The sequence below is a fragment of the Hyperolius riggenbachi genome, chromosome 3, assembly GCF_040937935.1.
Source record: "Hyperolius riggenbachi isolate aHypRig1 chromosome 3, aHypRig1.pri, whole genome shotgun sequence".
NCBI lineage: Eukaryota > Metazoa > Chordata > Amphibia > Anura > Hyperoliidae > Hyperolius > Hyperolius riggenbachi.
In genome coordinates, this window is record NC_090648.1 from 174,192,948 (window position 1) to 174,219,309 (window position 26,362).

Here is a 26,362-nt window from a genome sequence, read left to right on the forward strand (position 1 = left end):
CTGAACAGCCAGAGCCGAGATTCAAACCCAGGTCTCCTGTGTCAGAGGCAGAGCCCTTAACCATTACACTATCCAGCCACCACTACACAGGTATATATCAAACTATTGTTTAATACTCAGTAGGAAGTACGAAAACATATTGGATATAGTGACTCTTTCATAAAAATCACCCACTATACAAATTTTAACCTTTCCTTGCTGCTATTGCCATGTCAACCCTGACATGAGCCTTTTGGGAGAACATAACCCCTGATGAAACCCAAGAAACTGTTCCAATAGATAATTTTCCTGCAGTTTTCTGGTAGTTGTTCAAAATGCAGTTGTAAGGACAGGCTTTGTCTGAATGTGATTAGATGTGGGGTTGTGGCATTATTTACATACCTGTCCTGACGTCTAGGATGCTGGGTTGCCTGGCAGTGATGTTGTCCTGGCTGGTGGTGATGGTGTGCTGGGTTGGCTGGCATTGATGCTGTGTTGTGCTGGTGGTTATGCTGTGGGATGGCTGGCAGTGATGCTGGGCTGGCTGGGGATGATGCTGGCCTGGCTAGTTTTGATGCTGTGCTGGGCAGGCTTGCAGTGATTCTGGGTTGGTCTGGCGGCAGTGATGCTGTGCTAGTCTGGCAGTGATGCTTCAGTGATGCTGAGCTGGACTTGCTGGAGGTGATGCTGTGCTGGTCTGGCTGGAGGTTATGCTGTGGTGAAGCTGGGCTGGGGGCGATGCTGCGGTGATGTTGGGCTGGCCAGGCTGGCGGTAATGCTGTGCTGGCCTGGCTGGCGGTGATGCTGTCCTGGCCTAGCTGGCAGCTATGCTATGCTGGCCTGGCTGGCGGTGATGCTGTCCTGGCCTAGCTGGCAGTTATGCTGTGCTGGCCTGGCTGGCGGTGATGCTGTCCTGGCCTAGCTGGCAGTTATGCTGTGCTTGCCTGGCTGGCGGTGATGCTGTCCTGGCCTAGCTGGCAGTTATGCTGTGCTGGCCTGGCTGGCGGTGATGCTGTCCTGGCCTAGCTGGCAGTTATGCTGTTCAGATGCTGGGCTGGCTGGCATGCTGGGCTGGTATGCTTGGCTGGCTAGCAAGCTGTGCTGGCTCTATGTAGGACTATGGTGGGCCAGCAAGTCCAGGTCCTGCTGTGTCCAGGAATTTTTCAAGGAATAATTACAGGGGCCGGAGTTGAATGAGAAGAGGAAAAGACAATGTACAGAGGTATGTGAATCAAGCATGAACATATCTGTGCATACCTTAGGTAGCTCAGGTACCCTTTTAAACAATAATTCCATTAAGTGCCAATGGCTTGGGTGCTCAGTAGGAATAAAATATGTAATTTATATCTTTTTGAAAATGATTGTTCCTTGAGATATTTCCTGACTCATTTAAATAGGTGAGTCAACCATATGTCTTCAGAGAACCTCCGCAACTGATGACCTCTGTAGGACAAACTACTTGTATTGCAGCTGTAAGGAAAACTTTGTAATCTTAAAAGACAATAGAAGGTGCCCTCTGCTCATCCTGGTTAAAGTGAACCCGAAGTGAAAGTGATTTGGAGCCTGCCATATTTGTTTCTTTTTCAAAGAAACCAGAAGAATAAAAAAGAAAAAAAAAACAGATAAAACAAAAACAAAAGAGTTCACTTTCCTGGGGCTTCTGTCAGCCCCCTACAGCCACGGTAGCCTGTGTGTGACGTTACCAGAAGATCTTCCTACCCCTTTGCCGCGGCTCACTTTCAGTTCTGGCAGTTGCCATCTACTGCGGCCCTGGCTGCGCGCATCCTCGTTCTTACAGATTTTCTTGTACTGCACCTGCACAGGACGCTCCTGTCCACAGGAGCGCATACATGGTGCCGGACTAGGTAGCCACGGCACGCAGGGCTCCGGCCTTTTTCATCTTTTTACCTTCTTTACTCGGTTTTCCTCCTCGGTTGCAGACCACGACTGCCGGGCTGCTTGTGGCCAGCCCTTGCTGCTTGCGCTGATGTTGGGGGAATGGATGCTGCTCTCTGCAGTCATGGAGGAGGCGGGATGCCGCACGGCGGACCCTGATCGTCTGTGGGAGGCCCGACACCCGGCTCCATTGCTGCATCCACTGGGGGCTTGATGCCACCGGCCGCTGTGTGCGGTTTGGTCGCTCCTCTGCTGCGCAGCCCGGGATCGCTGTGGCTGCTCGACTTGGGCATCCAGATCCCCTCCACCACGTGGGCTGCTGCACGCTGTTGTCAAGGCGTCCGGGACGCCAGGACGGAGCACGTGAGACATTCCACGTGCGGATGAGGCCGGATCATCGCCGCTCAGCAGCCATCCGAGAAACTGGTGCTGCCGTCCCACAGTGAACTACTCTGCAGTGGTCGCAGTGGAGGAGAGGCCATGCATTCCAGGTGGAGCTGCCCACAGTGTCTGCTCACCATCAGCCAGGCCGCCACTGCTGGGGAAGGGCACAGCCGCCACCAGAGATGCAACAACATCATTTGGCTGCCTTGATGTCAGCGGATGCCGCTACCCTTGTGATCGGGTCACCGCCGCTGTCGCTGCCAGGGAGTCAATGCCACTCCGGGCACACTCAGGTCTGTGTCGGCCATCCATGCAGGCTGCAGCTGGGGGTGAGGCTATTTTCAGGATCCCTCCTGTTGTCCTGATGGATCTGGCATTGCACGCCTATATGAACATTTGTGCCTATGGGACTCATGCCCCTATCTGCCACTAGTCCCGCTGCTGCTGCTGCTCCAGTGAGCTGGGGGAGCCAGACCACCATCTTGTCCCCTGGTAAAGCCCGGTGTGGTGTCTAGGTGATATACTTTGTCGAGGTATTATACCTGGACTACTTTGGTAGAGTAATTTTATATGTCAGTATGTCAAACTAATATACTTCATAGAATTGTACTACCATGTAGGATTGATTGAGAGAGGAGCGCAGTGAAGGGGGTGGTGTGCACAGCGCAGGGAAGGAGGGGGGGGGAAGCACAGCGCTTCCCTCACCTTGGGCCCCCCCTTCCTGGCTCGCGCCTCCGGTATTTTAAGTGTCGGTGCATCGGCTGACAGCGGGAGAGGACTCACCGCTGTTCTTCCAGCCGGCGGAGGGAGCTATGCTGTGTGCGCCGCTAGCCGCTGCTCTCTCCTCTCCTCTACTCCCGGGCCTCTTGGTTCACCACGCAGCTTGTCTCCTCTGGCTCTGCTACACTTTGAGCCCCCGAAGGCACAGATCGATAAGCCGCGGATGGATATTGAGTAATTTGGTCAGAGTTGTTTTGCGCATGTGCAAAAAGGCTGTGCGCGTGCGCAGTTATGATGGTAGAACAACTTTATGGGAATTGTAAATCGACAGGACACCGGCCCTCTGCCACTGCTTAATTGTGGGCCAGCCACCCTGGTCCCCACGCTCTCTGGTATCGCAAGGTCCCTTCGACCCCCAACATCTTGCGCTGGCATCGCAAGGTCCTTTCACACTGGGTTCGACGCCGGACCTCACAGCTGTGGACCCATCACAGTCACGGGCCAGTCATCTGGGACACTAACTGGCCAGCCATTTTTTAGACTGCAACCCAAGGGATCTCACTCTCTCTGCTCCCTCACCTTTTCCATCTCTAGCTTTACTTCTCTCCCTTTCTTCTCCTCTCTCTCTCTCTTCCCGGGATAGACTGGGGGGGGGGGACATCTGATTCAAAGTATCGCTGCAGAAGCGTTTTGAGTGCCTGGATGGCAGCGGATTCCCCCCTGGTCCTTTCTCCTGGGTCCACCTTTCTACAAGCTCCTCTATGCTTACACTCTTTATCTATGCCTATATAAGTTTTGTACCTACTGTGGGATCTGCTGTATGTATCGGCAGAAACTGTATGTATCTACTGTATATCTATTGTACCTACTGTATGCTAAATGTTACTGTACCATCACCGACCCTGTATGTGCCAAAATCAATTCCGGGTACAACTCACGTTGTACTTGGCGAAATAAATTCTGATTCTGATACTAGGATGCGTGCGGCCATAGCCGTGCAGGCGCTGCAGACGTCGACTTACAAGTTGGCATGAATGAAAGTGAGCCCCAAGGGGAATGGAGGATCGTTTGGCAACGTCCAAGGCGGCTGCATGGGACTGGCAGAAGCCCCAGGTAAGTGAAACTCTTTATCTTCAGGTTCGCTTTAAACAATACCAGTTGCCTGGCATCCCTGCTGATCTATTTGGCTGCAGTAGTGCCTGAAGTACACCAGAAACAAGCATGCAGCTAATCTAGTTAGTTCTGACAATAATGTCAGAAACACCTGTTCTGCTGCATGCTGGTTCAGGGTACATGGCTGAAACTATTAGAGGCAGAGGATCAGCAGGACAGCCAGGTGCCTGGTATTGTGAGAAAGGAAATAAATATAGCAACCTCCATATAACTCTCACCTGGGATTCACTTTAAAGCCCTTGTCCAGGCAAAATGTTTAATTTGGTAGCTTCCCTCCCCTATCAACCAGTGTTAGGAGATATTAAAGAAAAAGCTAAGAAAAAAAAAGTGATATCAGTGGCAATCCCATTACTGTAACTACTCCTTTTTGTGAGCTAGTACCCCCCCCCTCCCCCAATCATTTGTCAATCAGACTGTCTCCTCTCCTCACTTGTACTACTCCCCACTGACTATGACAGGAAGGTGGTTGAGTTGCAGTTCAGCTGATCCTTTCTGTGTCCTGAACATGAGGCATGATGAGCAGCAGCTCACCCGTGTCCTCACTCACCCTCTCTCTCTATTCTCAGTCTGCACGGGAGAATTACAAGCAGCAGCAGCAGCAACAGCAGCCATATAACCTTCACTGATAACCAAAAATAAAGCTTTTCAGATGATTTTAAACATTGTACAGATATCATGCACCGCTTTAAACCGTATGTATTCAGTCGATGATCCACAGTGTTTTCAGCAGTGGGATTGCCGTTTTCAGAGTCAACATAGCCAGGGCCAACGCTACCATAGAGGCAAAGGGGGCAATCGCCCCAGGGTCCCAGAGCCTGTTGGGGCCCCTAAGGTGTTCCTCCATCTTACTTGTTGCTCCCTGGGACCTCTGCAGAGTCTTTGGCAGAGTAGCATATCACCTGTGTTGGATGGCAGATGAGACACTACACTGACAGACACTGCAGGGGCCCCAGGGAGCACAGTTAAGTTGGGAGGTGATTGGGAAGGAGGGTCAGCAGCCGGCTCAGGGGCCCAGGAAGGAATTTTGGCTGGGGGGCCCCATTGTTACTAGAACCGTCCCTGAACATAGCGGAATGTTTCTTTTTAATACAACTAGGAGTTCTCCTTGAAGGATATCAGTGATTGTAAAAAATCCTGTATATTCTACCAACAAGTAAGACATGTTAAGTATCATTACTTTGGGGAAACACCAAACTCACTTGTGCCGTGTGAATTAGAATGCTGGATTTTAGAAATTAGTTTATTCTGGTTGCCAGGATAATTTTATGTTAGTACTCAGTGATGCAATTGATTTGTATTGTAGTAGGAGGTAAGATACACCTCTACAATGGTGACTAATGTGCAGTAGTGTAGCTTAGGAGCTCTGGGCCCCAGTGCGAGTTTTACATTGGGCCCCTTCAAGCACTCTATACATAACAATTGAAATGGAGCACCAAATCCTGCCATGGACAACACAGTGTCAAAGAGGTGTAGGCTGGGGAGCAGAACAGTGTAATAATGGTAACAACTAATCAAAGCACATACAGAGGTGATCATTACCAGCTTAGAACTAATAAAAGCCTGGTTCATACATAAATCTGCAGATTGGTCCAATATTGGCCTGTCCTATCAGTTTTGCTGTCAGCTTAGCATCTGTTATTTATTAGTTTTACCTGAGTAGACTGGAAATGTACAGTATCAGTTGGAAAGAGCGCCTGAGCCATCTGTATAAAAAGGACGCCGCCATAGACTTCAATGCTATTTGCTGCAGATCTCAGCTTTTAGGAGGTGAAAAGGGCGCCCAAGGATTTTTTTTTGCGAAAAGGGCGCTGGAAATAGATTTTTTTTTTCAGCTGTAAAAGGGCGCTGTATATAGCCATGATTTTTTTTCAGGTAAATGCATCACAGGGATTCCTGTTGGTCAAGATGTACATCAGCGGGATTCCTGTCGGTCCACGCATGTGCCCTGTGTCGCACCGCGACCCGTCATTTGCACTTACTTCGTCGCCATAGACTTGCATTACTACATAAATCCATGCAGTAGGTCATCAGTAATAGCAGCATAGGGGGCAATAGCAGCATAGGGGGCGCTATTCTGGCTGGGAACGCGAAGAATCACTCGCGTTCCCAGCCTGTCGGCCGGTGACGGCGAAACCGGAAGTCGCCGCCGGCCGGTCCAGGGACATCTGATGGAGTCAGCGTGGGCACCGATCAGCTTCATGGGGCTGAGGGAAGCCCCAGGTGAGTTAAACTCATTTTTTCTTCCTGACTTTAGGGTCACTTTAAAGGAAACCTGAATTAACTTTAAGAAAAGAGTTTCACTTACCTGGGGCTTCTGCCAGCCCCCCTGCAGCCGCCCTGTGCCCATGCCATTCTGCACAGACACAATATGAAGTTTTCTCATAGTGTGCAGGACGCTCCCGGCAATGCAAGCGCAAACAAGGACGTGTGCGGCCAGGATTGCACAGGCACAGCGATAACAAAACTTAGCCATGGCGGGCGACCGGAGGATCGTTCTGTGACAGCGAAATTCTTTTTTTAAAGTCAATTTAGGTTTCCTTTAAGGTATTCATATTTTCAGTTTTGTTTTATTCAGAGATGGTCTTCCACACTTTTTATTTTTCGCAGGGGCAAAATGGTCCTGTGTATCTTGATTCTGGTGAGCCAGGTGCTGTATCCAAAGGTAATGACCCATAGATTGCCATGGCAGATTTGTATGTCCCAAAATGCCAGTGGGTTGAACTTTGCGGTGCGGTCTAGGGTAAGGGGAAGAAGGGAAGACTGGTCAGGTGATCACACTTTTTCTAAGCAAAAAGATACAGTGGCTTGCAAAAGTATTCGGCCCCTTTGAAGTTTTCCACATTTTATCACATTACTGCCACAAACCTGAATCAATTTTATTGGAATTCCACGTGAAAGAACAATACAAAGTGGTGTACATGTGAGAAGTGGAAGAAAATCATACATTATTCCAAATATTTTTTACAAATCAATAACTGCAAAGTGGGGTGTGTGTAATTATTCAGCCCCCTGAGTCAACATTTTGTAGAACCATCTTTTGCTGCAATTATAGCGGCCAGTCTTTTAGGGTATGTCTCTATCAGCTTTGCACATCTAGAGACTGAAATCCTTGCCCATTCTTCTTTTGCAAAACAGCTCCAGCTCAGTCAGATTAGATGGACAGCGTTTGTGAACAGCAGTTTTCAGATCTTGCCACAGATTCTCGATTGGATTTAGATCTGGACTTTGACTGGGCCATTCTAACACATGGATATGTTTTGTTTTAAACCATTCCATTGTTGCCCTGGCTTTATGGTTAGGGTCGTTGTCCTGCTGGAAGGTGAACCTCCGCCCCAGTTTCAAGTCTTTTGCAGACTCCAAGAGGTTTTCTTCCAAGATTGCCCTGTATTTGGCTCCATCCATCTTCCTATCAACTTTGACCAGCTTCCCTGTCCCTGCTGAAGAGAAGCACCCTTAGAGCATGATGCTGCCACCACAATATTTGACAGGATGGTGTGTTCTGAGTGACGTGCAGTGTTAATTTTCTGCCACACATAGCGTTTTGCATTTTGGCCAAAAAGTTCCATTTTGATCTCATCCGACCAGAGCGTCTTCTTCCACATGTTTGCTGTGTCCTCCTAATGGCTTGTGGCAAACTGCAAACAAGACTTGTTATGCTTTTCTGTTAACAATGGCTTTCTTCTTGTCACTCTTCCATAAGAGCCAACTTTGTGCAGTGCACGACTAATAGTTTTCCTATGGACAGATTCCCCCACCTGAGCTGTAGATCTCTGCAGCTTGTCCAGAGTCACCATGGGCCTCTTGACTGCATTTCTGATTAGCGCTCTCCTTGTTTGACCTGTGAGTTTAGGTGCATAGCCTTGTCTTGGTAGGTTTACAGTTCTGGCATACTCCTTCCATTTCTGAATGATCGCTTGAACAGTGCTCCGTGGGATGTTCAAGGCTTTGGAAATCTTTTTGTAGCCTAAGCCTGCTTTACATTTCTCAATAACTTTATCCCTGACCTGTCTGGGGTATTTTTTGGACTTCATGGTGTTGTTGCTCCCTAGATTCTCTTAGACAACCTCTGAGGCCGTCACAGAGCAGCTGTACTTGTACTGACATTAGATTACACACAGGTGCACTCTATTTAGTCCTTAGCACTCATCAGGCAATGTCTATGGGCAACTGACTGCACTCAGACCAAAGGGGGCTGAATAATTACGCACACCCCACTTTGCAGTTATTGATTTGTAAAAATTGTTTGGAATCATGTATGATTTTTGTTCCACTTCTCCCGTGTACACCACTTTGTATTGGTCTTTGACGTGAAAGTCCAATAAAAATGATTCATGTTTGTGGCAGTAATGTGACAAAATGTGGAAAACTTCAAGGGGGCCGAATACTTTAGCAAGCCACTGTATTTAGAGACATTTGCATTGATGCATAAGAAAGGTTACTGCACTGGCAAGCAAACCTGGATGCATGGAAGCAGTGGCGTAGCTACAAACCTCTGGGCCCCGATGCAGAATCTGGATGTGAGCAAACCCACCCACCCCCCCCACCACCCCCCGGCAACAACAGCCCCCCGCAACACCCGACGAACACACATATCCGAAACCCTATAGCTGTGCATGGCATGGCTATATCCATTCAGCTTTGCAGCAGCATGGGTGCCACGTTCAATTTGCAAACATACGCAGCACCCAGAGGAAATAGGGCAATTAGTAGCAAGATGCCAGTCTAAAGGAATTACAGGTCCTTCTCAAAAAATTAGCATATTGTGATAAAGTGCATTATGTTCTGTAATGTACTGATAAACATTAGACTTTCATATATTTTAGATTAATTACACACAACTGAAGTAGTTCAAGCCTTTTATTGTTTTAATATTGATGATTTTGGCATACAGCTCATGAAAACCCAAAATTCCTATCTCAAAAAATAAGCATATCATGAAAAGGTTCTCTAAACAAGCTATTAACCTAATCATCTGAATCAACTAATTAACTCTAAACACCTGCAAAAGATTCCTGAGGCTTTTAAAAACTCCCAGCCTGGTTCATTACTCAAAACCACAATCATGGGTAAGACTGCCGACCTGACTGCTGTCCAGAAGGCCATCATTGACACCCTCAAGCAAGAGGGTAAGACACAGAGAGAAATTTCTGAACGAATAGGCTGTTCTTAGAGTGCTGTATCAAGGCACCTCAGTGGGAAGTCTGTGGGAAGGAAAAAGTGTGGCAGAAAACGCTGCACAACGAGAAGAGGTGTCCGGACCCTGAGGAAGATTGTGGAGAAGGACCGATTCCAGACCTGTATTGTACGAGGGCCAAGAGACTTTGAATACTGTGAACAGAGCTGAGCTCTCATAATACCTAGAAGTAGTAAAATTGGCTATTCAAAATTGTATGTGTGTACCAGGCTTTACAGCCAATACTGTACATACAATACAGCTGGTTTACAATCAGTACAGGCACAGAGCAACATCTTATACTGTACATACTGGAGGTAACAGATCAGCACACACTGCATCTAGTTTACTATCAGTAAAGGCACAGAGTAACTGCTTATACTATACATACTGTGGGTAGCAGAGATCAGTACACACTGCAGATAGTTTACTATCCTTACAGGCACAGAGCAACAACTTATAGTGAACATACCTGAGGTAGCAGAGTAGCACACACTGCCGCTATAGACAATCGATTAAAAAAAAAATATATACAGATAATTCCACCCCAATACATATTAAATATACACAAAACAGACCATCTGGGGATTTTAAAGGAACAGCATCAGTCTCTTTAATTCTTCATAAATATTACATATACTTGATTGCAGTCATATGAGTAAGACATCCAATACAAGAACCATAATATGCCTGACACGTGTTTCACGGCCAGAGGCCGCCTCCTCAGAGGCAAACAAGTGCGTTCAATCAATCACGAATGAACAATCTGAACACAAGGGGACGGGAAAAAAAAATTGACCACATTGGGCTCTATTCTCAAAGAGCCAAAAGTTCCGCAAAATTTTACCGCTATATTTCCGCCAGCGGTAAACCCCGCATTTTTTCCACATTCACTAATATTTTCCACATGTTTTCCGCATGCGGGAAAAAAAGATGCGGAAACAGCTATTATTCATGCGGGAATCATGCGGTAAAAAGGTTGCATGAAAAAGTGTCCACCAAGCACAGCCCTTAAGCCTCCACACTTCATTAAAGTCAATGGGATGCGGAATATATCACCTACTATTTGTAGGTGATAAAAAAAAAAAAAAAAAAAAAAAAAAATCGGTAAATAACGACAAAATGATGCGCCTGAACATTTTTGAGAATTGATTTTTTATTGCGGAAAATACCGACTTAATCCCGCACTTTTACCGCACTTTTTCCGCATGCAGAAAAAACATGCGGAACATTTTGAGAATTTCAACTTGACGGTATTTTGGTTGCAAACTTCCCGCATGTACTTTACCGCATGCGGGAAGTCTTTGAGAATAGAGCCCAATCTGAGATGCTGTCCAAAGTGCAGGCAATGCGCCAAATACATCTGTCCGCAAACTGGTCCAGCGCTGGACTTTTCACCAGTAAATGCATGTAATAACAGACAGCCTTTCACCAGTAAATGCACACAAGAGACAGCTTTTCACCAGTTAATGCACATAATGACAAACAGCGTTTCCCCAGTAAATGCATGTAATGACAGACAGCCTTTCACCAGTAAATGCATGTAAGAGACAGCGTTTCCCCAGTAAATGCACGTAATGACAGACAGCCTTTCACCAGTAAATGCATGTAAGAGACAGCTTTTCAGCAGTAAATGCACGTAATGACAGACAGCCTTTCACCAGTAAATGCATGTAACGACAGACAGCCTTTTCCCAGTAAATGCACATAAGAGACAGCTTTTCACCAGTAAATGCACGTAATGACAGACAGCCTTTCACCACTAAATGCACATAAGAGACAGCGGTTTAACAGTTAATGCACATAATGACAGACTGCATTTCCCTAGTAAATGCACATGAGACAGCTTTTCACCAGTTAATGCACATAATAACAGACTGTGTTTCCCCAGTAAATGCACATAATGACAGACAGACAGTGTCCCCAGTATAGGTAACCAGGTGTATAGATGTCCCCAGTATACGTAGCCAGGCATATAGCTGTCCCCAGTATATGTAGTCAGGCTAGTGATGGTGGTCTGGGGCCCCCAGGGGCACCTCAGGCCTGGCTGGTGGTGGTCTGGAGGCCTTAGGCCTGGCTGGTGGTGGGCTGGGGGAATGAGGGCAGCTCAGGCCTGGCTGGTGGTGAGAAGGCCTCAGGCATGGCTGGTGGTGGTGGGCTGGGGAGCCCCCAGGGCAGCTCAGACCTGGCTGGTGGTGGGAAGGCCTCAGGCATGGCTTTTGGTGGAGGGCTGGGGCCCCCCAGGGCAGCTCAGGCCTGGCTGGTGGTGGTGGGCTGGGGGCCCCAGGGTAGCTCAGGCCTGGCTGGTGGTGGAAAGGCCTCAGGCTTGGCTGGTGGTGGTGGGCTGGGGGCCCCAGGGCAGCTCAGGCCTGGCTGGTGGTGGTAGGCTGGGGAGCCCCCAGAGCAGCTCAGGCCTGGCTGGTGGTGGTGGGCTGGGGGCCCCAGGGCAGCTCAGGCCTGGCTGGTGGTGGGCTGGGGGCCCCAGGGCAGCTCAGGCCTGGCTGGTTTTGGGAAGGCCTCAGGCTGGTGGTGGTGGGCTGGGGGCCACAGGGCAGCTCAGGCCTGGCTGGTGGGCTGGGGGCCACAGGGCAGCTCAGACCTGGCTGGTGGTCGGAAGACCTCAGGCCTGGCTGGTGGGCTGGGGCCCTCCAGGGCAGCTCAGGCCTGGCTGGTGGCGGTGGGGTGGGGGCCACAGGGCAGCTACAGCCTGGCTGGTGGTGGGAAGGTCTCAGGCCTGGCTGGTGGTGGTGGGCTGGGGAGCCCCCAGGGCAGCTCAGGCCTGGCTGGTGGTGGCTGGCTGGGGGCCCCAGGGCAGCTAAGGCCTGGCTGGTGGTGGGAAGGCCTCAGGCCTGGCTGGTGGTGGGCTGGGGACCCCCCAGTGCAGCTCAGGCCTGGCTGGTGGTGGTTGGCTGGTGGCCCCAGGGCAGCTCAGGCCTGGCTGGTGGTGGGAAGGCCTCAGGCCTGGCTGGTGGTGGTGGGCTGGGGAGCCCCCAGGGCAGCTCAGGCCTGGCTGGTGGTGGTTGGCTGGGGGCCCCAGGGCAGCTCAGGCCTGGCTGGTGGTGGGCAGGCCTGGCTGGCTGGCTGGACACCCACCCAGTGCACCCACCTTGAGTCTTCCTTCCTCGGAATAAGTTCCTCCTGCTGCTGGCTGCTGAGCTCTATTCAGTCCGACTCCCGACTCGGACGTTTCATGTGCTGTCCGTTGGTGCCTGGGTGGGTGTGAATAGCTTCGCTTTGGCGGCAACTTGCTGAAGCTGCCTGAGCAGGCGGGCGGGCCAGGCGAATGGAGCGCGCTGCAAGTGTCACGTGACGCCGGACGTCGTCACGTGACACAAATCTATACGCCATCAATGCATACCCTTTCGACCGCTCTCGCTCATGGCTGCCAGCCAGCATGGATGTATATGACCCGGGCCGGCGGGGCGGTGACTGATCGGTGATCAGTGATCGCTGGTGGTGAGTGACAGTCACAGCCAGGCCCTCCTCCTGTCCAGACAGTCCTTGTGTGAAGTAACTTGCGGCGGAGCGTGGCGCAGTCCCTGCCTCCAACACACAGCACCCGGGCCCCCCCCCCGCCTCTTCAGGAGCCGGGCCCGGTCGCAACTGCGACCTCTGCGACCACGGGCCCTACGCCCATGCATGGAAGTCAGCTGTATGCTAACCCTCTCTACTGGCACTAAATACAAAATAAGGCTCCACAACCAAAAGAGGGAAACAGGCAGCGGCTACTTATTACGCACTCTTTACCTCCTTATTATGCCGGACTGTTCTAAAATCTACAAGAAGTGAGGACACAACAACAAAAAGTTTATTTGCATTTGAAATCCTGGATCCTGGCCACATTCTCTCATTTTCTGTCACATCAAGAGTCTTTAATGCCTGATACACACTATGAGATTTTCAGGCAGATTTACTGTAAGATCAATAATTTCCAACATGTCCGATCTCATTTCCGTTTATTTTCCATTTTCTGTTCATCTCCATTGGAAAACTAACATAAAACAATCGGAAATCAGATTGGACATGTTTGAAATAATCGATCTAACAGTAAATCTGCCAGAAAATCTATTGTGCACCAGGCATTTTCCAACCTCTCCAAAGCTTAAAAGACAACCTTAAAGAGTAATTGTCAGGCTGCAAAAGCTAATTTAAACCTCTATTCTCCTGTGTTAAACAGTTTAGAAGGAAGCCAAAAAGGCAACACTGAAGATAAAAATCTCTCTTTCATTTGATGTGTGCTTATCAGCAAAGCTGTTAGACCCAAGCTCTTAAGAAGCCGCAAGCCGCATACCATACTGCAAAGCATTCTGGGGCCCTCCCCTCGGCTGCTAATGAGAAGTTACAGGGTCAAGTTACAATAGCATGTAACTCAGTCCAGCGCACAGCACTGATAAATCTCAGGGCAGAGTACACTGCAGGAGTCCTAGCCACATGGCTAATTAATATTCACTGCACAGTACTGTTATTCAGTACAAGCTTTTCTGTGAGTGGAATCATCAGGAAGCAGGCAGGACATGACGACACATTTGGCTTCATAGGAGACAGACAAACATGGAACCTGCCATGAGCTGTCAGGAGCATCATTCTCTGCAAATACTATATAAAGATTCTGTGAAATCCAAACGTGGACAGTGAAATGCATATGTAATGTAAGTACAGCCAATATTTAGCTACTGATATATGTGTTTATTTTCTCTGAGACCTTATACCTAACAGCTCCTCTTTAAAGGGAACCAGAGAAAAACGAAGCTTAAAAATGAAAAAAAGATGTTACACATACCTGGGGCTTCCTCCAGCCCCATAAGCCTGGATCCCTCCCACGCCGCCGTCCTCCGCTGCCTCTATCGCCGGTACCGGGTCCCGTCACTTCCGCCAGACGCGGCCAGTCTTCCGCATGCACAGTGGCTTCCTCCGGCTCTGTACGTATGCGCCTGTGCAGTACGGAGGGAGCGCACTGCGCTTGCGTCGAATGGCCGTCTTCTTCTGACTGTCCGTTCGCCCACAATTGGCCCCGGAAAAAAAAACTATCAGTCGGGGCTAGTTGATACAGACACAGTTCAGCCAGGTGCACTCCCGTCGCCAGGAGTGTTCTGCGCAGTAGTACCGTGCAGACACAGAGCGCTCCCGGCAACGTGAAGACGGCGGGAGCAGGCGCGCGGCCGGGCCGCACATGCGCAGTTGGCCTCAATCTTTCCGGGACTAATTGCAGTCGAATAAGAAGTCAGAAGAGGACAGCGGAAACAATCAGACCGGAGGGGACTGGAGGAAGACCCAGGTATATGGTATGTATATATTTTATTCCTGTGGCCCCATCTCAGGGTCACTTTAACCTTAAAAAAATAATACAATAAAAAAAAAAAAGGATACTCACCTATGTGGAGGGAAGGTGTCAAATCCGGCTTGCGGAGCTATCAACTCTGGCCCGCAAGTGGTTTACCCACTTAGCATTATGTTTGGCTCACTCTAGACTACCAGGGAAGCCATATGGGGGAGGCAGGAGGAGCACTAGACAGCAGAAAACTGCACAGGTGAGGGAGGCCACCAGACAGCAGGGAACTGTATGGGGAGGGAGGATTTACGAGATATAAGGGAACTGTATTGAGGAGGAAAGACCACTAAACACAAGGGAATTTTATAGAGGAGGGAGGGATGACCACTAAACGCCAGGAAATGTTATGGACGAGAGAGTTGTGACTACTAGACACCTGGAAACTGTATAAGAGGGAGGGGGGCCACTAGACACCTATAAACTTTATAAGGCAGGGAGGTGGCCACTAGACATTGAGGTTGGCCCACAACTTGGTCCCAGTGTTTTTGTCCCACTTTGTATTTAAGTTTGCCACCGCTGCCTTAGAGTCTTCCCGTTCCTCTCTGCTTCCCCTCCTTCCACTGCCGCCGGCCCCCGTTCCAGTCTTCAACTTTAATGTCAAAGAGGCCTTTGGGCATCCTCTAAGGGCCACTGAAGTGCTCGGTTCTCCAACTACTTCCAAAGATGGGCAGCTCCGTACTAGAAGACCTGAAGCAGCTGGCGGGAGATTTGAACATGGGCCCGGCAGTGGAACGAGGGGACACAGAGAGGAACAGGAAGGCTATTAGGGATCCAGAGCCTTCTCTCTTCTGAGATATCTAACTTCTTGTTTTAGCAGGTTACAGCTGTCCTTTTTGGTTGGCGCTCTACAATACAATATCAGAAACATACCGTGTAAATAAACCTTCTAGCACTGTTCCTATGCTGTCCACAGACCAGTCCCATAATCCCTTGAGGGTAAGGCGAGTCATTGGACAGTAAGGCCCACCTTGGTACACACAATATGGCCGCAAACTGTCAGCAGCTGCTGTTCATTACGCCTTGCAGTCACCTTCCGCTGTCAGTCCCACAATAATTATGTAGCTCAGAACAATATAAATGTCATTCATCTTCGGTCTGTGGATCCACACACACTGCACATTCCTCTTCACACACAGGCCCAACAGGGAGATGGAACATGACAGCTATCCTCTGATTCTTCTTAAAGGACAAATTATCGCAAAAAAAATTAAAATGCCTGTAAACACATACAAATAAAAAGCAGGTTTCTCCCAAAGTAAAATAAACTATAAATTACTTTTCTACTATGTTGCAGTCACTTACAGTAAGTAGCAGAAATCTGATAGAACTGACAGGTTTTGGACTAGTCCATATCCTCATGGGGGATTCTAAGCGTGGCCTTTATAAAGACACTCCCTGAAAATGATTTTTTTTATAGCTCATTTTAATTTCAGAGAAACATACTTCTTATTTGTTTGTGTTGACATGTGTTTTAAATATTACGATTTTCGCGATAGTGGTGCTTTAAGGGGTCGTGGAGCTGCACATCACATGACAAAGCATGAAAACTGATGTATCCTTCACATTTCTCCAGCATCAAAGGGAAGGGAATTCTATCCCCCATGTGCAAGGAAAGTGTGTGGGGTGGGGGGATAAGACTCTATGGCTCCAGCAGCACAGGGATAATTCATTCCTATGGCAGGGTCAGGTGCATGGACAGCAGTGTGACACGTATATTATTTAGGTTACTCATGTTTACATTAATTATCTTGATTTCAGCATCAGACTCACTTCCTATATCTGTATATTTTGCAGTATATTATTATGTAGCCCTGCCCTCCCAATAAAGTCACAAGCCTAGGCTATTTAAAGAGACACTGAAGCGAGAATAATTCTCGCTTCAGAGCTCATAGTTAGCAGGGGCACGTGTGCCCCTGCTAAAACGCCGCTATCCCGTGGCTAAACGGGGGTCCCTTCACCCCCAAACCCCCCCCCCCCCCCCCCCGCAAAATCAACTACCAAATTGGTCGTAGATTTTGCTGCTCCTAGAGGCAGGGCTAACGGCTTCAGCCCTGCCTCCAGTCGAGTCTATCAGCGGCGCATCGCCACCTCTCCCCACCTCTCTCAGTGAAGGAAGACTGAGCGGGGCGGGGGAGAGGCGGAGATATGCGCTGACAGACACGCGTGGGGCAGGGCTGCGGCGGTTAGCCCTGCCTCAATCAGGAAGAGATCCCCGGCTGCACGGAGGGGATTTCGGGGGGTAAGGGACCCCCGTTTAGCCACGGGATAGCGGCGTTTTAGCAGGGGCATGGATGCCCCTGCTAACTATGAGCTCTGAAGCGAGATTTATTCTCGCTTCAGAGTCTCTTTAAGTATGCAGATTTCTCCTCACAGGGAGGCATATGCAGAATTCTCCTCCGAGGGAGGTATCATTTTCACTGACGGGACTGTCGGTAAACAAGCATTCCGTAGAGAAGCACCTGACAGCAGTAAAGATGTCTCTACCTGTGATAAATTTCAGAATGCAAATCAGGGTGAGGAAAGATTTTAAAATGGGCAAACATTGACCAGATAATTAATAGTTATATTGTATGTAATAAGCTATTTTACTAAAGGTGCCCATTAACGGTACAATTTTTTCACCAAATGCCATATTTCAATGCGATTTTCACGATCGAAAATAATCGGAAGGTAATTATCGTTTCTTCACATTTACAGAACGATTCTTTCTTCAAATTCGATCATAAAATCCAACCTTTGGATCGATTTTTATCCTACTCAGCAATCGACCAAAGAATCGTTCCTTATCGATTGCCTTCATAAAAACGGCAAATTTTCTATACAATTCGATCAATAAAATCACATCGAAAGATCGCATTCGGTGAAAAAATTGTACCGTTAATGGGCACCTTAATTACAATATTTTCAGTACAGTTCCTTGTAATGTTGCTGTACTCTAAAGCTAGTTTCCCAAAGGACACAGTCTAGCATGTGTGCGGAGGTACACGCTAGATTGCAATTGTTGGAAAACGAGCAATCCCTGACGGTAAGTGATGAGTGAACGTTGTTGACGCACATTTTAATTAAGTAATGGCATGACGATGGTCTGCCAATCAGATCGTTACCAGAAGCGCGAAGATGAGGACCCAGAAGTGTGACATTTGCCACACTCGTCTAAACCAATCCTCTGGGACAGATCGGTCTACATGGACAATAATCGCTCTTTTACCATGACTGGGACACTTTTTATACACAATTCTGGACCGAGCCGTCATTTATCGTTAGTTTCTGATGACTGCAGCCCAGCTTGTGCACCCATCACCACCCATAGGGGTACCTAACCCTTTAACTCCCGACCCCCCCTCCCCCCCGTGGTGCCTAACCATTAACCACCTCCCCTAGCGGAGCCTAACCCTTAACACCCTCCCACCCCTGCCGCCAAGCTGTAATTAGCAGCAATTGCTGGAAATGTGGGGCTAGCTGCTATTTTCTCATGGCTATTTTATCGTATAACAGTGCCCTGTATTTCACGGCACACCGGTCGCCCTTTTTACCCACTTCGCTGTAGCAGGACACATGCCGACTGTTCGCAGTTTAGCACACAGAACACCAGTTCAAAGTCCACATTGGCCTGTTGACTGTTGAAAGTCACACTACATGGAGATGGTAAAATTGGTCAGTGATTGGCCAATCAAAATTGAAAGTGTGTACTGGATTTTAGGGAAACATGGAAAATTCCTTCACCTGTGCTGGTCAGTTGAACATTGTGATATAGCTGAAAGCAACTGATTCAGTGTAAATCAGCCCTGCATCTGAGTTTTTAAATAAAATCTTTTCACAATGCACTGCTGCATGCATTTTTTTTTTTTTGTGCACTGTGGTGCGATACATACAAATGTGCATGAAAAGGGAAAGCGCAGAACATCTGATCAATTAAAATGCGTTATCTGCCATTAATGTAAATCCAGGGCTGTGAAGTCGGTACAAAAAAAAAATCATCTGACTCAGACTCCTCAGTTTATGAAATTACCGACTCCATGTACCCAAAATTGCTCCAACTTCGACTCCTAAACTCCTTAGGGTGGCCACTAACGATCCAATCTTTTTCATCCGATCTTACCAAATCTATGTAATAGAAGAGTAAACTGAGTGAATATATTGAATGGATAAAAATAGGCAGTTCCCTTATATTACATAGAAATGGTAAGATTGGATGAAAAAGATCGGATTGTTAGTGGCCACCATTATGCTAGGTACACACCATACAATTTTCTGTTTCTGTAAGATTTACCTGCCAGATAGATAATTTCCAACATGTTGGAAATGATCTATCAAACCATCTATCTGCCTAGCAATAAGGCATTGTTCTACTCAGCAGGAGATGACCAGAAAACAATGCACTAGAGATAATGACCAGTCTGCAGAAAATCTAATGCAGAAAATCTAATGCAGAAAATCTAACTGAAATTGTTTACAGAAAATGGTATGGTGTGTACTGGGCATTAGTCTAATTTTACAAAGGCTATGGATTTTGTTCAAAACTCATCCAATTTAGTTGGAAGCTATGAAATGGTGCAAGAGACAGCTATGTGTTGCAAGGCTAGCATACAAGTACAGTAATGCTTGAACATCTAGCTGAAGAATCCAGCGTAAAAACTTTGTATTAAAGCTGTGCTTACTATTATACAGCCTGACAGTATATGCTGTGTCTAGAATTAATCTTTTACTAATAGATATAACATATATATTACAGTATAGTATATACAGCACTGGCAAGGTGTGCTTGTTAGCACAACTCCACGTCACCAGCGCGAGGCATCTACATCACCTGCGGGACGGAAACACGACCTTCGCGGACACAGAACGTTGCGCTCGAGCTGCAAAAGGCTGGAGGTGGTCTGTGTGTCTCTGCTCTACACAACCGCGGAGGACGACACTAAAAGCATCTCACGGATTATCCAGGAACCAGGAGCCCCTATGTATGTAAACCGGCAGCATTGTGTGCGGAGCTCCCCCTTGTGGCCGTAACCGTGAGAATGTCCATTGAACTTATGTGCGGAGCTCCCTCTTGTAGCCATTACTGTGAGAATGCCAGTTCTTGCAAATGTAATGAACCTCCCTGGCGGTAAGCCTGACACAGTGCCGGGCTAGCCGCCGCAGGGGATCGCATGGCCCCGGGAGGATTTTTTTTCATAAAATGTGTTCAATATTCTTCAGCTAGCACTTGGCTAGCTACCTGTGCCCCCCAAGTTCCTCCGCTCTCCCCCCCGATCCCCGCCGCAATACATACCCCCCAGGGATCCCGCGATGGCGCAGCCTCCCAATCAGCTCCAGGCTTCGCTATGGGGAGGATTGGGACTGTGCATGACATCATCATCAAACGCCTGCTTACGTGAACTACAGCAATGGATGAATGACAACTGGCTGAAACTAAATTCAGACAAAACTGAAGTCCTTCTGATTGGAGGGCAGAGCATGATAACAAAACAACTTAACTTGCAGTCTTCACCACTGGGAATAGGAGGCACGGATCTACGCAGCTCTGATCATGTGCGTAGCCTGGGAGTTCTAATTGATGGGGATTTAAACTTCAGAACTCAAATCTCTGCTGTGGTGAAATCATCCTATTTTCACCTGAAGAACATTGCAAAAATCAAGCACCTCATACCCCCAGAAGATCTGCCAACCTTAGTCCACGCCTTCATCACATCCCGACTGGACTACTGCAATGCTCTCTACACTGGCCTTCCAAAAAAGGCCTTGTACCGGCTACAGCTGATACAGAATACTGCTGCCAGACTGCTAACCAACCAACCCCGTCACTGCCACATAACGCCAGTCCTGCATTCCCTTCACTGGCTACCTATAGAATGGAGGGTCCTATTCAAGATCGGCCTACTGACATTTAAATCCCTGAATAATCTAGGCCCTGGATACATGAAAGATATGTTACAGCTGCGAAGCAATCCCCGCATTCTCAGATCCACAGGTTCTAATAATCTAGTCATACCCAGAGTCCACTTAGAAACTTTTGGTCCCAGAGCCTTCTGTCATGCTGCCCCTACATTTTGGAACTCCTTACCTCAACAGATCAGGACAGCCCCATCCCTGGATGTGTTTAAATCCAGACTGAAAACCCACCTGTTCAGTCTGGCATTTGCAGAAATATAACTTTTGTTGTGTGAATACTTCATCCTACTAATTACTGAATCTGAGAGAGCCCAAGCGCTTTGAGTCCTATGGGAGAAAAGCGCTATAGAAATGTTATTGTATTGTATTGTATTGTATTGTATCATGTCTGATCGTCGCCGTAGCGATGAGTGAAGCTAATTGGGAAGCTGCGGCTCTCACGGGATCGCGGCTGGGTAAATATTGCCGGCGGCGATCGGGGGGATCAGATAGGTGCCGGGGGACTTGGGGGACACAGGTAGCTAGCCTAGTGCTAGCTACGAAGTTTAAAACAAGTTTTATTCTAAAAATCCCTCTCGCGGACGCAGCCTTATAAACTGCGTACCGCCAGGGAGGTTAAATACTTTTAGGAGCCAGATCTATCGGAGGGGCTGCTGCTGCTGCTGCTAATAACAGTCTAGCTAGGTAATCAGAATACTGTACAAGGGGATTTAATCATCAAAACAAGGTGACTGCTGGGTAGAGACTGGGCATAAATGTAGCATAAGGCAATTCTATCCCCCATGTGCACACCTCATGTCATCGAAAGTGTAGGTGGGGAACAGTGTTGCTAACATTTCACGTTATTTTTTACTGACAAAAGATTGTTTGTTTTTACTGCCAAAATCCCCTGCGCTGAAAATGGGCGTGGGCACGCACCAGAATGTGGGTGTGGTCATGGGTGGGGCCAAATATACATGATTTTAGTAGTGCTGTAAAAGCTCTGCCGGGGAAGTTTGAGCTCTGCCATAGTGTTTTCCCCCTTTCCCCCAAAATACATATAATCTTACAGCATTTCACCAAAAATCTACGTAAAAATACAGATAAAATGGCAGTGGTAAAAATAGATGTAATCTGGCAGCAGCGATTCCCCCAACATACACATAATCTGGCAGTAGTTCCCCAAAATACACTTAATCTGACAGCAGTGGTTCCCCAAAAATAGGTAGCCCCGGGTCTATAGGTGTCCCCAGAATAGGTGTCCATCGCCGCGGTATAGATGTCCCCAGAACAGGTAGCCAGGGGTAGAGATGTCCCCAGAACAGGTAGCCAGGGGTATATATGCCCAGTATATGTAGCCAGGGGTATATGTGCCCAGTATTTGTAGCCAGGGGTATATGTGCCCAGTATATGTAGCCACTAGCCAGATGTATATGTCCCCAGTATATGTAGGCAGGGGTATATGTCCCCAGAATAGGTATCCAGGTGTCTCCCCAGCAGGAGGGGAGCCGTGCAGAGAAGAGGGAGAGCTGTGGGGACAGCGGGAAAGGGGGGCCATCTCCCCCCTCCTTCCCTCACCTTGGGGCTCTCCCTCCCTCGCTCTCCCCTCCAGAACTAAGTGTTGTGCGGTGGCTGGCAGCGGGCGGAACTTACCTCCGTCTCGTTGCAGGGATGATCTGATGGATTTGCCGCTAGTCTGGTCCAGACCAGAGGCACCAGAACTTCCAGCGCTTGGAGCGAGACGGAGGAAAGTTCCGCCCGCTGCCAGCCACCGCACAACACTTTGTTCTGGAGGGGAGAGCGAGGGAGGGATAGCCCTAAGTTGAGGGAAGGGGGTTGGGAGACGTCCACACTTCCCCTCCGCTCATCCCACAGCTCTCCTTCTTCTCTGCGCTGCTCCCCTCCTGCTCACAGGGTGGCCGCCCTTACGGACGCTGCTGAATTCCTTACGGGCAGCTGAATTTGTACCAAAATTTACAGTATGCCCGTAAATTTACGGGCGGTTGGCAACACTGGTGGTGGGGACACTATAGCTCCAGCAGCACAGGACTGATTCTATGAGGTTCAGGTGCATGGACTGCAGTACAGAAGATAGAAGGCAGAAGGAAGAAGATTGAAGGCCGACGACAGAAGGCCGACGACAGAAGGCCGACGACAGAAGGCCGACGACAGAAGGCAGACGATAGAAGGCAGACGATAGAAGACAGATGATAGAAGGCAGACGATAGAAGGCAGAAGACAGAAGATCCCTGTATAGGACAGTTCTCACACATGTGTACAAAGAGTTAGTTGTTACAGGCATTACCTACATGAACTTTTGTTGCATGTCTTCAAATCTTCTCCATGACTAACAACAGGCCTCAGCTTATTTGCCTCAAGATTTCTGGGACCCATCTAGCAAAACAGCACAAAGGACACATTAAAAAGAGTAAAATACTTAATGTTGTAGTCTCATGTGCATGCAGGAAGCAGAGGGAGTCTTCCTGGAGACAGAGCACCTTTTCTACCTAAGGCCGAGTTCCCACTAGTGATGGGCGTCTGTCTTGTGCTGCGGGATTAAGCATCCGAATCCCTGTAGCCATGCCATGCACAGCTATGGGGATTTGGATGTGTTGTCCAGAATTCTGATGTAGTGCTTCAGTTTTTTTTCCTATATGCAATTTGGAAAACATCCTATTATTTCAACAGGCTGTGACACTGCATCTAGATTTGTGCATGTGAAATCAGGCACAAAAACCCCTAGTGGAAAGGGGGGTCTTAAAGTGTACCTGAGACTGTAAAAGTTTTGATAATCACCTGGGGCTTCCTCCAGCTCCATAAGCACTGTAACTCCCTCACCGTCCTCCCGTGTGCCTCCGTTCTTTGGCTATCAGTCCCAGTAATCTGGCTCAGTCGCGCCAGTCGGTCTCTTCGGCACATGCGTGGCTCCTCTGCGCATGTGCAGAAGAGCCCGACTGGCGTGACTCAGCCAGTTACCGGGACCTCTAGCAGCCTTCGGGAGATTTCGGTAAAGGATAAAGCCGATAAACAGCTCACTCTGCTCCTCCGACGTTAATTACTATTCCCCCTCCAGGCCGCCATGGCTAGTGGGGGAAAGACGCAATTTGTCTTCCAGCTATTTCTGGTTGTCGATTTACAGTGTTTTTATAGTATTTTGTGCTCTGTCTTCTGACGGCCCTCAAATTACTCACTGAGCGCCGCTATAGCCGTAATTCCTATTACGGCCTATGGTGGCGCTGGTTCCACCCAAATCTCCTGTGCTGTTTTTACAGTGGTGGGCCTTAAAGGAAACCTGAATTAACTTTAAGAAAAGAGTTTCACTTACCTGGTGCTTCTGCCAGCTCCCCTGCAGCCGCCTTTGCCCATGCCATCTCTGAACGATCCCCCACCTCGTGTAAGTTTCTTTATCGTCGACTTGCAAATCAATGGCCACTGCACCTTCGTGGCCCTGATCGTGTGCGTCCTGGTTCGGGCTCCCATCGCCCGGAGCATTCTGCACAGACACAATATGAAGTTTTCTCATACTGTGCAGGACGCTCCCGGCAATGCAAGTGCAAACGAACACGTGCGTCCAGGATTGCACAGGCACAGTGCCCACTGACTTGCAGGTCGGCAATAACGAAAATTAGCCATGGCGGGGGACCGGAGGATCGTTCTGTGACAGTGCGGGCACAGGGCAGCTGCTGAGGGCTGGCAGAAGCCCCCAGGTAAGTGAAACTCTTTTTTTTAACCACTTAAGGACCAGCGGTCTCTGGGCACTTAAGGACCAGAGACCGCTGATCCAATCCTGACAGAATCCCGACAAATCGCAGCACATACCTGTCGCAACCGCCATCATCGCCGCTCACCGGGACCCCCAGGACATAGACTCTGCCTGTCTCTATGACGGCAGAGTCATGTGAGCTGGTCAGGAGCCGCTTTCAGTGGCTCCTGACCCTGTTTTTCAATGTAAGCCAATGGGAACAGCTTACATTGAAAGACAAAGCCAGGAGCCAATGAAATCGGCTCCTGACCGCCTCACATGACTCTGCCGTCATAGAGACAGGCAGAGCCTGTGAGATGCGGCGAGAATCGTCGGGTTTGAGCGGCGCGATCGGCAGGGAGCGGCGGAGACGGCGGATGCATGCTGCGGACAGTGATTGAAATCTACGCCCTGCCAGCCAAAAGCCCACCAAAACAGGGCGTAGATTTCAATCACTGCGGTCCTTAAATGGTTAAAGCCAATTCAGGTTTCCTTTAAGGTATTTATATTTTCAGTTTTGTTTTATTCAGAGATGGTCTTCCACACCTTTTTTTTTTCGCAGGGGCAAAATGGTCCTCTGTGTATCTGGTTTCTGGTGAGCCAGGTGCTGCATCCAAAGGTAGTGGCCCATAGATTGCCATGGCAGATTTGTATGTCCCAGAATGCCAGTGGGTTGAACTTTGCAGTGCGGTCTAGGGTAGGGGGAAGAAGGGAAGACTGGTCAGGTGATAGGGTTGCCAGGTGTCCGGTTTTACACCGGACAGTCCGGTTTTTGTGCGCTGTGTCCGGTGCAAAAAGGCATGCTAAACCGGACAATTAAGTTGTCCGGTTTAGAGCCCCCCCCCCCCCCCCCCCCCGCAGCGCAGGAGGAGAACAGCGCAGCAGAGAGAGAGCTGGGAGCAGCGGTGGAGAAGGGGGGCAATCCCCCCCCCCCTTCCCTCACCTTAGGGCAGCCTTTCTCAACCTTTTTACCTTGGAGGAACCCTGCAAATAACTTTTGGATCTCAAGGAACCCCTGCAAACAATTTTTGGGTCTTGAGGAACCCCTACATTTATTTTTCAGGAGGCATGGTCTTTAAACGTAGGTTAGGCTGTTAATTTCACTACCTCCTATTACACTGCCACTTATTATACTGTCTCCTGACCCCTCAATTTAGTGCTTCTTGTTACAGTACCACCTATTATAGTGTGCTCTAGTATACTTCCCCCACGATGAGGGAAAATGCCAAGGAACCCCTGCAGAGTCCTCAAGGAACCCTGGGGTTCCAGGGAACCCTGGTTGAGAAAGCCTGCCTTAGGGTGTTCTCTCTCCCCCGCTGTCTCCTCCAGGATGATGTGCAGGCTGGCGAGTGGCTGCAGGCGGAACTTACCTCTGTGTCGCTCCAGCGCCGGAAGTTCGGGTCCCGCAGCCGCTGAGATTCGACTCAAAAAAGATCCGGATCAAAGATCCGAATCATTCATGAGCCGGACAACACTAATCAGTCTGAATAGTGTTGTCCAGCTCATGAATGATTCGAATCTTTGATCCGGATCTTTTTTGAGTCGAATCTCAGCGGCTGCGGGACCCGAACTTCCGGCGCCTGCGACACAGAGGTAAGTTCCGCCCGCAGCCACCCGCCAGCCTGCACATCATATTGGAGGAGACAGCGGGGGAGAGAGAGCACCCTAAGGTGAGGGAAGGGGGGGGGAGATTGCCCCCCTTCTCCACCGCTGCTCCCAGCTCTCTCTCTGCTGCACTGTTCTCCTCCTGCGGGGGGGGGGGGGGGGGGCGGGGGGCACCTGGCTACCTAACCTATTCTGGGCACATATAGCCCCTGGCTACCTATTCCGGGCACATATACCCCCTGGCTACCTATTCTGGGCACATATAGCCCCTGGCTACCTATTCTGGGCACATATACCCCCTGGCTACCTATTCCGGGCACATATACCCCCTGGCTACCTATTCCGGGCACATATAGCCCCTGGCTACCTATTCCGGGCACATATAGCCCCTGGCTACCTATTCCGGGCACATATAGCCCCTGGCTACCTATTCCGGGCACATATAGCCCCTGGCTACCTATTCTGGGCACATATAGCTCCTGGCTACCTATTC

At 49.0% G+C, this 26,362-nt stretch overlaps 1 long non-coding RNA gene across 1 annotated transcript in view; it reads right to left on the minus strand.

Annotated features, from left to right (window-relative positions):
* Positions 1-26,362, minus strand: part of LOC137563178 (uncharacterized) — a 56,367-nt gene that overhangs the window by 11,026 nt on the left and 18,979 nt on the right. The window contains exon 3 of the long non-coding RNA XR_011030282.1: positions 22,832-22,916. This is a non-coding gene — a long non-coding RNA (uncharacterized lncRNA). The remainder of the gene's footprint in view (positions 1-22,831; positions 22,917-26,362) is intronic.